Source organism: Chiloscyllium plagiosum, unplaced genomic scaffold (assembly GCF_037043375.1).
Source record: "Chiloscyllium plagiosum isolate Xiang-an unplaced genomic scaffold, Cpla_swu_hap1 HiC_scaffold_25, whole genome shotgun sequence".
NCBI classification, from domain to species: Eukaryota; Metazoa; Chordata; class Chondrichthyes; order Orectolobiformes; family Hemiscylliidae; genus Chiloscyllium; species Chiloscyllium plagiosum.
In genome coordinates this window covers 42,726,582-42,740,259 of record NW_028270163.1, presented here as the reverse complement: position 1 = coordinate 42,740,259, position 13,678 = coordinate 42,726,582, and the positions used below count along the sequence as shown (strand labels likewise).

General features: G+C 39.6%; 1 long non-coding RNA gene across 2 annotated transcripts in view; it reads right to left on the bottom strand.

The window, feature by feature from the left end:
- The window catches only part of LOC148145327 (uncharacterized), a 283,805-nt gene that overhangs the window by 41,724 nt on the left and 228,403 nt on the right, over nt 1–13,678 (bottom strand). For both annotated transcript variants that reach the window (XR_015761423.1, XR_015761424.1), the window contains one exon: nt 6,543–6,604. This is a non-coding gene — a long non-coding RNA (uncharacterized LOC148145327). The remainder of the gene's footprint in view (nt 1–6,542; nt 6,605–13,678) is intronic.

Below are 13,678 nucleotides of genomic sequence, written 5' to 3'. Positions count from 1 at the left end.
CTACTTCCATCCACATCTACTTCATTTGAGATACTGGTCTTGTTCTTTCTGTTCTTGATTTCTGATTCTATAGTAGTTCCTCTCGGTAAGCGTGAGTGACCTTGGAGCCCATCTTCCCAAGACTCCTCTCTGTGCCTGTGGTTACCGAATCTGACAACGTACAGTTCTGCTGTTCTGAATCCTGTCAGACCCTTTAGACATCCCACTAAGGTGCAGGCTAGTTGGCCCATGTGTGATCTTCCTGCCTGCTCCACTCCAAATCATTAAGTAGCCAATTATTGACCTCCAGAGGTGCAATGATCTTAGCACCTAAGACAGACACGCAACAGGCCCGCTCAGCTGGTATACCTATGCAGGCTGCTTGGAGGCTACAGGGAAGTGGGAGGGTGGAAGGGGTCCCTCGGTCTGCAATAATTTGTGTATGATTGAGGATCTAGACAAGGGTCAGACAGTAGCATCAGAGAGCCAAACACCAGTTCTTGATTCTACTCGCATGGCCTCTCTCAACTGCCAGACCTGAACCCACTTCAACCACACCTCCTCGTGTCCATACGTCTTATCTAGGAAGGAGTAACTCAATTTCTTACCATCAATTGCTATATCTATCATAGGAAGTGTTTGGGTTCAGGTAATTGGTTTTGGGGTCAGTTGCAATAGCTGCAAAAGCAGAACTGCATTGATGGTAGTAACATAGGGCCAGGAGTAAGCCATTCAGCCTGTTGAACCTGTTTTGCCATTTAATATGGTCATGGTACTAGTTGAATCTGAGGGTTTATAGCTTTGGAATTGTGCCCACCATAACCAACACTATTTAGGAAAGAAAGGTGTTATAGGTGATGTTGGTAGCTGAAGATGGTTGAATAGTAAAGGTGACACTAAACAAAGGGTTTCACACATTTTCTGAGCAAGAGTGATCTTCTTTCAAAACCTTTACTCAAATTGCTATCCTTAAAAATATTTTTCTGTAGTTGTTGCTCAATACAATTATGCAGAGGTTATTTGCTACAAGACAATCTAGATAATAAAGTTGAAAACATTGATTAGCACCGCTGCCTCACAGCACCAGGAACCTGGGTTTGATTACACCCTAAGGCAACTGCCTGTATGGAGCTTGAACATTCTCCCTGTGTCTGTGTGTGGGTTTCCTCCCACAGTCCAAAGGTGTGCAGGTTAGGTGGATTAGCTATGTTAAGTTGCTCATTATGTCCAGAGATTTGCAGTTTTGGTGGATTAACCATGGGAAATGCAGGGTTACAATGATAAGGTAGAGGAAGAGGGTCTGGGTGGGAGATTTGATATGGACTCATTGTGCCAAGTGGCCTGGTTCCACATGGTAGAGATTCTATGAAAGTTCTTGCAAAGTATACATTCTTTCCTGGCTTTAAAATCTTACTGAGTCCTTACATTACCAGTTCAAGCTTGGACCTACAATGGTTGATTTTCTTATCATTAAATGTGTCTAAAGAAATCACAGCAGTACGTTTCAAAGGCAAATTGGTTGAAGAGATCCCTTCAGATTTGTTTTTTGAGACTCTCCTGTTTCTCCTATGCGTTCTGTTGAATACTAGTGCCACTTTTGATAGTGAAACAGCCAATATACGTGCCCTTTATGATTGCAAGCAACTAAAATAACCAATTCAACAGTTGTAGAAAATAGCAGAGAAAAACAGTTAGTAGGAGTTCCATGTATTACCCCATAGCATCATTTCACAGTTTTTTTAATTTCAAATTATTCTCAAAGCTTAGAGTTTTCATTAATTCATCATTTCTGCCTCTACATTCAATGAATACTTCCTTGCAAGCAACGACCCATTTCTTCCCCTTTCCTGCACTTTTGAATAAAATGTTCTTCATTCTCCAATCCTTGTTTCCTCTCACTGTGATCCAATGTTTTAATTCTCTTTTTATTAATGAATTCCTCAACTTACTTTTACTATCCCTGGAAACTTATTTTTTCATGTTGCTACCCTTCATATTCCCCATATTCTCCACTATGAACATTATGTCACAACTTAAAAGATCAAGGAAAGTACAATTTTGAATTTAGTAATGAAGATTATTTAAAAAAGCAAGGAAGTTTCAAATATGTTGCAAACAGAACCCACGGGGATTACTGTGAATAATAGGAATCACTTTCCAAATACTTATGCATCTCAAAGTATTTTCTTTATCAAATTGATATTTTGACTCATCGGCCTAAAAGGTTCTGTTGCTGATTACATAATTTATTTAATTAATTAATCCAGTAGTTAATAAATATGCAGAAATTTGGATATCAATCCCAGCATCACACACTGAGGACATATTTTAGCTCATAAAAAAAATCACTTGTTCATTTGCTCAGGACAAAGTGCTAGTCTTTCTTTCATGCCTTAAACTTTTACGTTGCAAACAGGCACACTGCCCTTTTCCATTTATTAGGAATAACATACTTTGGCAACAATGAACAGGACTTAGTGCAGCAGTGATCATTTTAGTCTGTGGAGACGCCGGTTTTGAGAACAAGTTGTGGATGATGAAACTAAGATAAACAAGTAGCTTTGCCAACAAGACAACAGTTACTGCAATCCAAAAGTAATTGACTGACTGAAGTGCTTTGAGATTCTTTGTCAACAATCATTCTGTCCAGGTATTTCTTTTCCGACAAGAACAGTTTTCTTAATAAATATACTCATGCTATTTTATTATTGAATTTGATTTATTTCTTGCCTTTATATCTTCAGAACAAGAAAGCGAATCCAGAGTGGACTGGAACCATACATTAGTCAACTTCCATACAATGGTCGTCAGTCAGGTCCTTGATTTATCCTAAGCTACAAGCGAATCCAAAAGGACCAGACATCACATACAAGTGTAAATGGAAAGAAATTTCATTTTTTTCAGTATACAGTCCAAATTCTATTTCATTCTAGGTGACTTTAAAACCTGGGACAGGAAACCACATAAGTCTGAAACGTCTTATCTCTACATTGAAAGCAAATTATTAATAACAGCGGCTTCAAGCTTTCAACAATATGCATCCCTCAGAAATAAAAAAAAGCTTTTTGAAAATGAAGTGTATCCAAAAACAAACAATTTCCCTTGCCTTTTCATGAAAAAATGTGATTCAAACATTTCATCAGCTACAGTTTTGAATAGTTTAACACTTTACCTTCCACTTACAAGAATCAGCATTTCATATCATGTTAGTGCACAGCCTTGTTATGAACAACATCAATTGTGTGTTTGACCTATTTCCAAGAAATGAGTTAAGTTTCATTATGGCACATTCCACATGAACCACCACCTCTACATTTCAAAACAAAACTTTTACACAGTATACACTGTCTTTTCTAAAGGGAAAGGTGCATGTTCCTGAGCTTACAAATGTGAGACTTAGGAGTTCCTAAATCAACATCCCAACTTCCTGGACATATGTTTGACACAGGTTTTTCCAACAGGCTGTGAGGTCTGGCTACATTAAACACAATTCCATGTTGGGGGCCTCCACAGTGTACCTCAGCTTGCGCCTGTCCAGCTGTTGACAGATAAGTTGATACCCACGACAGCACACATGTGCAAATATCTGTCATCTTCTTTCATTCACTCAGTTCAGCATAATGCTTTAAATCTGTTCAGCCACATTAATAACTGATCTCAGACCACATGGGATCCAGGAGTAGCAAATGTGGATGCCGCTAATTTCAGGTGTCTTTTCTAAGGACTATCTTCACCAGCTTGCTTTCAAATTATGCTTAATGTTTTCAAACCTATTGCCTTTCTTAGGGACCTCAGATACCTGCGTTCACTCTCAGCTTGCATGAGAATCAGTTATTGAGTGTGACAAGGGATACCCATCCCAGACATAATGTACATCATAAACTGTCACTTGGAAGCTACTGAAAAGTACCACAAGGAGTTTGAATTATTTCTGTCATTGCTTTTAAAGTGGTTCACAATTTTTTTCACAATTAGTGGGCTTTTAGACACTAAGCCATGCCATACATTATATTTTTGCTGCTGAAACAATTTCATCTGGAATTAGATTTGAAAATGTAGCTTTCCCCACCCTGAGAGCGTTGGACACATGGTAAAGCGATGGGACAGCACAGTGGCATTCAAGCATTCTCAATGAACAACATACTACAATTCAGAATAGGTTTTTAAACCTGGACAATATTCTATACTCGGTATTAATCTTAAAGAAAGTTCTAGTTCATAACAATTGCATTGAAAATGCTGCATACATGGTGAAAACACAGGTGCAGAAGAGTACATACTGTAACAATCAAAGGTGCTGAAATTAAGCAATTAACCCACAATGAAGCTTAACACTAACACCAGATGATAGATACAATTCCTCACTTGCATTATTTTTTGTTGAAGTGTCATTAGCTCACAAAAAAGTACAACCATTTCATAATTCTCATCTGACAAAATGTTCTTGAGGAGAGAGGTGGAGTTGCATTGACATCTAACTTTTAAAACCAACCATTAAATGGATTTCTGGCAGTCTCAAAATGGGGTCAGTGGCCTTGATGCCCATTTCCCATTTCAAAAGGGAACCAGCTAAAAGGGCATCAGGCCATTGATCTACTTCAATTTGAAAACTGAAGTCTGTCTCTAATTGTCATTTCACAAATGACAAATTTTTAAAAGGGCAGCAGAGACAAGATGAGAAGGATCTAAAGTGTCAAAGTTTATGTATGAACTCTATTTTACAGAGCACTAGACTGCAAACTAAAAAAATCTAAACAGTTAACATTAAACAGTGAGCCATAATGATATAAAAACAAATGTCTGAAGAAGACTCCTATCGGACTCACTTCATAGATGCTGCCAGACCCATTGAGTTTCTCTACCACTTTCAGTTTTTATTATAACGAATGAAGTATGTTTCATTGGCACAGAAGTTATTTCTAATTTCTAATTTCCACTGATACAGCAGTGTAAATGTAACAAAATAAAACTGTTCATACAGCAGAGCCAATGCAGAGAAGTGAAATGGAACTTATTTTGACCCCTTCAATTAGCCACTGCAAAGTTGGTTAATTTTTGTTAGTATACAGCTAAATAACACTTCAATTAAACCGGTCAAAATTAAGAACACAATTACAATGAGTTCTCAGGTAAAAGGAGGAGAAACTGTATTGCCTAATGACTCCAAGAAAATAATAAAACACATCAAAACCACACAAACACATCTATAACATTTTAAAAGAGAAAAGTATCTGGTGCAAAAAGGAAGATCAAGAATACACAGTTTTTTTTGTAAAAGAGTATATCCTTGAGATATTAGGTTTTAACCTGCAACCATTGTTTAATTGGTATCATATCTTCAGTAGGTCCAAAATTTGTAGATATCACTGAGTTCTCAGTGAATAGATGTTTCCCAGATTTGTTTCCTGAGTGCTTTTATTCAAGAGTCTGAGAGAAACAGGGAGAGAGAGCAATCCTGCCAGTTCTGTTTTCATAAATATATTTCCTTCTCAATACTCCTTGCCAAATGCTGTTGCCTGAAGTAAGTTCCTTTATGTATTGTCATCTCTGACTTCATTATTATTCCCAAGTTAGACAATCTATAGGCAACTTGCATCCACTTTCGAAAACTTTGAGATATATGTAAATCAAGCAGGAGACAGAGGTCACTGGTTTCAGTAATTTTGATGACATCAATTTCAGTTCACACTGGAATTTTTTTTTATGATGGTTTCGTGAACTTGTACCAATCGGGTTAGATATCATTATGGACTATTGAAATCATTCTAGTCCATAAATATTTGCAGGCATTAAAACTAGATGATGGAAGTTGAAAATTGATAATCTATTTTTGGCATTTTCATAACAACTGATTGAGTTATAGTTATTTACCTTAATCTTTACACCTATCCATCAAAACATCCTCTGAAAATTTCTCCTGCTCACCAACTTAGCTTTGCTCTCTCACACAAAAGTGCTGCTCACACGAAATTTCTGAATTTACTTAATTTCACTTAAGCTTTCTTTCAGCATATAATTTTGTCCCTGAAAGCATCTGCTGATTTATTTGGTTAAACATTACAATCAAGTTGGAAAATTAGTGGGGACTTGGACTTTGGAGCTGTGCAGCAAAAGATTGAGATTTACAGTATTACCCCTTTGTCCCAAGGACAATACCACTTCAAACCAAAGACAACTCTCAATCAAGAATCACTCTACTGAAACAATGTCTTCTTACTCAATCCATATCATGAACCTGCTTTTATATTCAATCCCACCAACTCTTCACAAGTAGAAGCATTTTGGTTTGTATTGAAATATTATTCAAAGAGCATAGTATTAGTTTTAATTTATTTCATAAATTACATCACATTAATCAAGAGAGTGTTTTAGTTAGATAAATTAATAGATAATATTGAGCAAATGCTCGCAATCAGACACTAACTCTGATGGAATCCTATACTACTACAATCAAGCAGTATTATGCAAATTCTTAGAAGGACTGGTAATAGCTAAAGTACTACAGCATGTAGGTTTCACAGCACAATAGGGGAATTCAAACTAGTACTATAGATATCATTTACCTTGCGAAAAATGGTTTTCAGCCGATGGCATTACAGATTCAGATGTGCACATGCAGAATTTTCTGAAAAAAAAATGCAGTTAATTTAATAAAGTTTCCCAAACTTTAGATCAACAGCAAACTCAAATGGTGGACTGCAGTCAAAATCTGAAATGTGAAACTATTAAATTCAAATGTCTCTCTGTGAACTTATCCGGGTGGGGGGGGGAGGGTTGGTGAGGAAAAAGAGGAGTGAGAAATGGCCAAGCGAGAGTGAAAGAAACCTTCTTTCTCTTGCTGAACAGAACCTACCTTTCATTTACCTTGTAGTTCTAATTGAAACAGTATCTAATTAAAAAGAAGACCAATTTATTTGCAGAATTCATTCTCCTGGTGCTTGTAAAATCTCAATACTGCTTGGCCTGAACACTTGAATTTGTGTATTCTGACATTAACAAAATAGTCAAAATGTATTCTTCCTAATATACCATAGGATAATAGCAAAGAGCTTTTAGTTATTACTGAAGTGTGAACCTTAAAGCCATTAACACTTTGGAGAGGCAGCAATTGAGGTCAAACTAATTGAATAACCCCGAATCAAAGATTCTATGAACAGGTATGAAGAAATAAAATGCTAAAGAAATGATATAACTGGTCTGAGGGTGTATGTTAGCTGGACTGCCAGTTTGTAATGCAGTGATGCCAATAACATGGGTTTAATTTGCACATCAGCTGAGGTTGCCACAAAAGACTTTTCAACCTCTTCTCCTTGCCTGACCCTCAGGTTAAACTCTCAAGAGCCGTTTCTCTCTCTCTCTCTATCTCTCTCTCTCTCTCTCTCTATACCCCCACCCCCACCCCTCTCACCCACCGATGAAAGAGGTACACTATGATCTGTTAGGACTATGTCGACTTTACCATTTAGCTAGAATTGGTGAGAGACTGAATGAAGGAGGCCAATTTCCATTAAAATGAGTTACAAAGGTGTGATATCAAAAGACTTGAGGTCATTAGAAGTCTAAAGACTGTTATACACAACGGTTCCTGAGTCAGATCGTCGGCACAGTAGCTAGAGTAAACATTACTGGAAAATTTGCATTAAATGGGAGTAAGTAACTGGAGCAAATGGAAATTGAACAGTGACTATTAAAAACAAAAGCACTTTTATCTGCACACTTCAGCAATGAAGTGAAGGTAACCCAGTAAATAAAGAATGGTTCTTCTTGACTGACTGGTTCAGGTAACTTCATGCTCACGGAGTTGATTCTTAGGTAATCTTACATTACACATCACCCATTTCATCCTGTTATTCAAGAAAGAGTTCACAATAGAGCCAGTTGGCTTTTTCCTGACATTCAGCAATGGTTTCATGGTTATCATAAGGTTTTTAATTCCAGGTTTTTTTGTTGAATTCAAATTCCATCATCTGCCATGGCCGGATTCAACCCCAGTCTCCAGAATATATCTAGCCAATAGCATCACTAGGCCATTGTGTCCTTACTTTGCCTGGCCTACATGTGACTCCAGACCCAAAGCAATGTGGTCGACTCTCAATTGCCCTCTCGGATGAGCAATGAATGCTAGCATAAGTTAAAAATCACACAGCAGATGATAGTCCAACAGGTTTATTTGGAAATACCATCTTTTGGAGCACTGCTCCTTCATGCTCCTTCATGTGGCCTGATGCCCACATCTTGATAATGAATAATAAAAAAAACTAATCTGCAAAAAAGAATTGGGCAAAATTTACAATTGATATAAAAATAGATGATTAAAACTAAAGAAGAATTCATATAACTTGGAGGGCAGAGGCAAATTGGTAGTTCAGATATCAATTAAGGAGAGAATTGGAGCAAAGGGACAGGAATTATTGCTATGATCCCCGTAGGCAAACTGGAAACCAATCAGATATACTGAATAACCCACAATGAAGAAATTACCAAAAACATCTCACTTTCTGTAGCTTCTACTTAAAGACAAATCAGAATCCAAGGAAATTAAATATAAATTAACAGACAATTTTTTGGGTGACATTAGATAGAAATTATACATGGAATAGTCTGATACTTTTTCTAATCGGGGTGGGTTAGCTCCATTGACCAGTCAACTGGTTTTCAATGTAATGTGAAGCCAGTTCCTCGACTAGCTGAGGTTACAATGAAGGTCACACCTTCTCATCCTGATCCCTCACCTGAAACATGGTGGTCCTCAGTTAAACATTACCTGTTCTCTGTCTCTCTTTCTCTCTCTTTAATGAGAGAGCAGTCTATGGTCCTCTAGGATTTTAGTCACTTTAATTTTGTGCAATTTCAAATCTTCACATCACCCTTTGTACAATGTGGTATGACAATCTTGACATTGCAGCCTCTGAAACCCATTCTGTAATCAGTGGATTTGGTCCTCAAGTCATCTGCTATGGTGGCTCCACTCCACAAAAGGCATAGACCTGCAAAACTTTCTTAGCTATGCTCACGACCGCCTTGATTATATAGATTCTCCAGAAACTCTGCAAAATTCTGGCCAGCTGTGACTAAACTGAAGCATCGCAGTGGAATCAGCCAATTCACTTTGTGTTATGTCTCACAGCTTTAAGGGACAACTCATCACATCATCACTGTATGTGACCTGATGGCATGAAGGTCTGAGTCCCCATCTTATTGAGCTTTCTCACAGTCTAACATGCTGATGGAAGTGTATTACAGTTTACTTCTGAATTGCTTAGCACAAGCCCATTCATGCAAGTGTCTGCGATTATAATATATGTAGATACCAGGAGATATGTTAAAAGGCTACTGAGTCATTCACTACTATGTTATCCACATCCTCACAGCGCCTGAGACCCGGGTTCAATTCCCGCCTCAGGCGACTGACTGTGTGGAGTTTGCACGTTCTCCCCGTGTCTGCGTGGGTTTCCTCCGGGTGCTCCGGTTTCCTCCCACAGTCCAAAGATGTGCAGGTCAGGTGGATTGGCCATGCTAAATTGCCCGTAGTGTTAGATAAGGGGTAAATGTAGGGGCATGGGTGGGTTGCGGGTCGGTGTGGACTTGTTGGACCGAAGGGCCTGTTTTCACGCTGTAACGTAATCAAATTCTCATATTACAGGAGCGATTGTAAGTAGCAGTTCAGAAGGTATAAATACACTGCTGATAAAAAAATTCCAGCAGAACAGATCAAAGTTAACAATGGTGGCTGTTTATGAGACATGGCTTCAGAGACTATATTATACCATATCATTCACAATCCCTACTCTAACCCTGTCTTCAACTTTCTTGTGTCATGAACTGCCTTACGAACACAGTTAATTGTAAATGTGTGTTCTCTGTTCTTCTCTTGCTGCTGTTTCTTTGCCTCTGACCATAGAATTCCCTTTTAACGTTCTTCCTGGTGTTCATGCTTCCAGGTCAAGGGGCACTAAGTCACATGGTCAATATTTATTCAATGGACAAAAGGGTAAGTAGGGAGAGAATAGGGCCCCTCAAAGATCAGCAAGGCGGCCTTTGTGTGGAGCCACAGAAAATGGCAGAGATACTAAATGAATATTTTGCATCAGTATTTACTGTGGAAAAGGATATGGAAGATATAGACTGTAGGGAAATACATGGTGACATCTTGCAAAATGTCCAAATTACAGAGGAGGAAGTGCTGGATGTCTTGAAATGGTTAAAGGTGGATAAATCCCCAGGACCTGATCAGGTGTACCCAAGAACTCTGTGGGAAGCTAGAGAAGTGATTGCTGGATCTCTTGCTGAGATATTTGTATCATCGATAGTCACAGGTGAGGTGCCTGAAGACTGGAGGTTGGCAAACGTGGTGCCACTGTTTAAGAAGGGCAGTAAAGACAAGCCAGGGAACTATAGATTGGTGAGCCTGACCTTGGTGGTGGGCAAGTTGTTGGAGGGAATCCTGAGGGACAGGATGTACATGCATTTGGAAAGGCAAGGACTGGTTAGGGATAGTTAACATGTCTTTGTGCATGGGAAATCATGTCTCACAAACTTGATTGAGTTTTTTGAAAAAGTAACAAAGAAGATTGATTAGGGCAGAGCAGTAGATGTGATCTATATGGACTTCAGTAAGGCATTCGACAAGGTTGACCATGGGAGACTGATTAGCAAGGTTAGATCTCATGGAATACAGGGAGAACTAGTCATTTGGATACAGAACTGGCTCAAAGGTAGAAGACAGAGGGTGGGGGTGGAGGGTTGTTTTTCAGACTGGAGACCTGTGACCAGTGGAGTGCCACAAGGATCGGTGCTGGGTCCTCTACTTTTTGTCATTTACATAAATGATTTGGATGCGAGCATAAGAGGTACAGTTAGTAAGTTTGCAGATGACACCAAAATTGGAGGTGTAGTGGACAGCAAAGAGAGTTACCTCAGATTACAACAGGATCTGGACCAGTTGGGCCAATGGGCTGAGAAGTGGCAGATAGAGTTTAATTCAGAAAAACGCGAGGTGCTGCATTTTGGGAAAGCAAATCTTAGCAGGACTTATACACTTAATGGTAAGATCCTAGGGAGTGTTGCTGAACAAAGAGACCTTGGAGTGCAGGTTCATAGCTCCTTGAAAGTGGAGTCGCAGGTAGATAGGGTAGTGAAGAAGGCGTTTGGAAGGCATTTGGTATGCTTTCCTTTATTGGTCAGAATATTGAGTACAGGAGTTGGGAGGCCATGTTGCGATTGTACTGGACATTGGTTAGGCCACTGTTGGAATATTACGTGCAATTCTGGTCTCCTTCCTATCGGAAAGATGTTGTGAAAATTGAAAGGGTTCAGAAAAGATTTACAAGGATGTTGCAAGGGTTGGAGGATCTGAGCTACAGGGAAAGGCTGAACAGGCTGGCAGTTTTCCCTGGAGCATCAGAGGCTGAGGGGCGATTTTATAGAGGTTTACAAAATTATGAGGGGCATGGATAGAATAAATAGACAAAGTCTTTTCCCTGGGGTTGAGGGAGTCCAGAACTAGAGGGCATAGGTTTAGGGTGAGAGGGGAAAGATATAAAAGAGACCTAAGGGGCAACTTTTTCACGCAGAGGGTGGTACATGTATGGAATGAACTGCCAGAGGATGTGGTGGAGGCTGGTACAATTGCAACATTTAAGAGGCATTTGGATGGGTATATGAATAGGAAGGGTTTGGAGGGATATGGGCCGGGTGCTGGCAGGTGGGACTAGATTGGATTGGGATATCTGGTCAGCATGAACGGGTTGGTCCGAAGGGTCTGTTTCCATGCTGTACATCTCTATGACTCTAAATAAAATTAAATTTGGTCCCTTTAAAATTGATGCAGATTCTTAAAAGTCCTTTCAAACATCTTTAACATCAACTAAATAAGGTCTCAAAGTAACAAGCCAGTCTAATGATGACCATGTCACCATTGTCAATTGTCATAAAGAAAACAATTGGTCACTGATATATTTTACGGAAGAAAATCTGCTCCTCACCTGGTCTGGCCCACATACGATACCAGATCCAAAGCAATGTGATTTCCCCTTAACTGACCTCTAAATGGCCTGGTTGTACCAAATCACAGTGAAGTCTAAAAAAGAAAATGAAACCAGGACAGCCTGTTTGGCATCAACCTAGACACCTGAAAGGACAACAGCAAAGACAGCCTGGTCAACTGTGCAGATACCTCCTTCCTAATATGTAGGGGTTTATAGTAAAACTGGGAGAGCTGTCTAATAGATAAAACAAAAAATAGCCTGACATTGTTATAATATATGATACCATGAGTATGACTATGTTCCAGACACCACCACCCCCACCCCTGGATACATCTTGTCACACCATTGGGATAGACCCACTGAAGATGGCAGAACAGTGATATACAGTCAGGAAGGAGTTAGCTTTGGAGTCCTCAGCATAGACTTTGGACTCTTGAAATTCTATGGCACTAGGGCAAATATTGGCAAGGAAACCTCCTGATGATTACTATGATTACTAACTACTGTCTTTATCCCTTTGATGGATGAATGAGTATTCTGTCATGTTGAACTAACATTGACGGTAGCAAAGGAATAGAACGCACTCCGTGTGCAGGACTTTGATGTCCATCAGAAAGAGTGGGTTGATAGCACCAGTGCTGACTGAGCTGGTCAACTCCGAAAGGTTGTAGCTGCTGGACTAGGTCTGTAGCAGATTGTGAGGAACTAACAAGAGAATAAATAAAGCAACATGACCGCACATTTTGTTGTGCTATTTGCTGCCTATACATGCATCCATGACATTATCATCATGAGTCTGGATTAGTGGTGCTGGAAGAGCACAGCACTTCAGGCAGCATCCAAAGAGCAGCGAAATCAACGTTTCGGGCAAAAGCCCTTTATCAGGAATAAAGGCAGCGAGCCTGAAGCGTGGAGAGATAAGCTAGAGGAGGGTGGGGAGAAAGTAACATAGAGTACAATAGGTGAGTGGGGGAGGGGATGAAGGTGATAGGTCAGGGAGGAGAGGGTGGAGTGGATAGGTGGAAAAGGAGATAGGCAGGTAGGACAAGTTTTTACATCATTATCATCATGAGTGACCACTGCACAGTCCATGTGGAGATAATGTTCTGTCTTCATTCCAGTGATGCTGTCCACTGTGTTATGTGGCCCTGTTACCATGGTAAATGATACATTTTGAACAGATTTAGCAACTCAATTCTGGATATCAGTGAGGTGCCATGGGCTATCAGCAGCAGCAGAATTATGCTGAACAAGAACCTGTAATCGCATGCAATGTCCCAATTCTACAATTACCATCAAGCCAGGAGATTTATCCTGGTTCAGTGAAGATGAGAGGATAGCATACCAGCAGCCACATCAGGTATACCCAAAAAGAAGGTGGCAAAAGCTACAGTCTAGGGCTACTTACAAACCAAAAAGCAGAAAGAGCATACAAAAGGCAGAGCTAAGCAATCCCAAAAGTTACAATTCAGATCCATAATCTGCAGTCTGTCACATCAGTTGTGAATGGTGGCAACATTTAAACTGACAAGAAGTGAGGACTCCACAAATATCCCATTCTCAACAATGCGGGAGGCCAGCATATCAGTCTAAAAGATAAGATTGAATAATTTGCATCCACCTTCAGCCAACATTGCTGAATGGAGGGTCAGTAATGGTTTTTTTCTTGAAGCTCACAACATCAGAGATGCCATAGAATCATTGAGTTATCG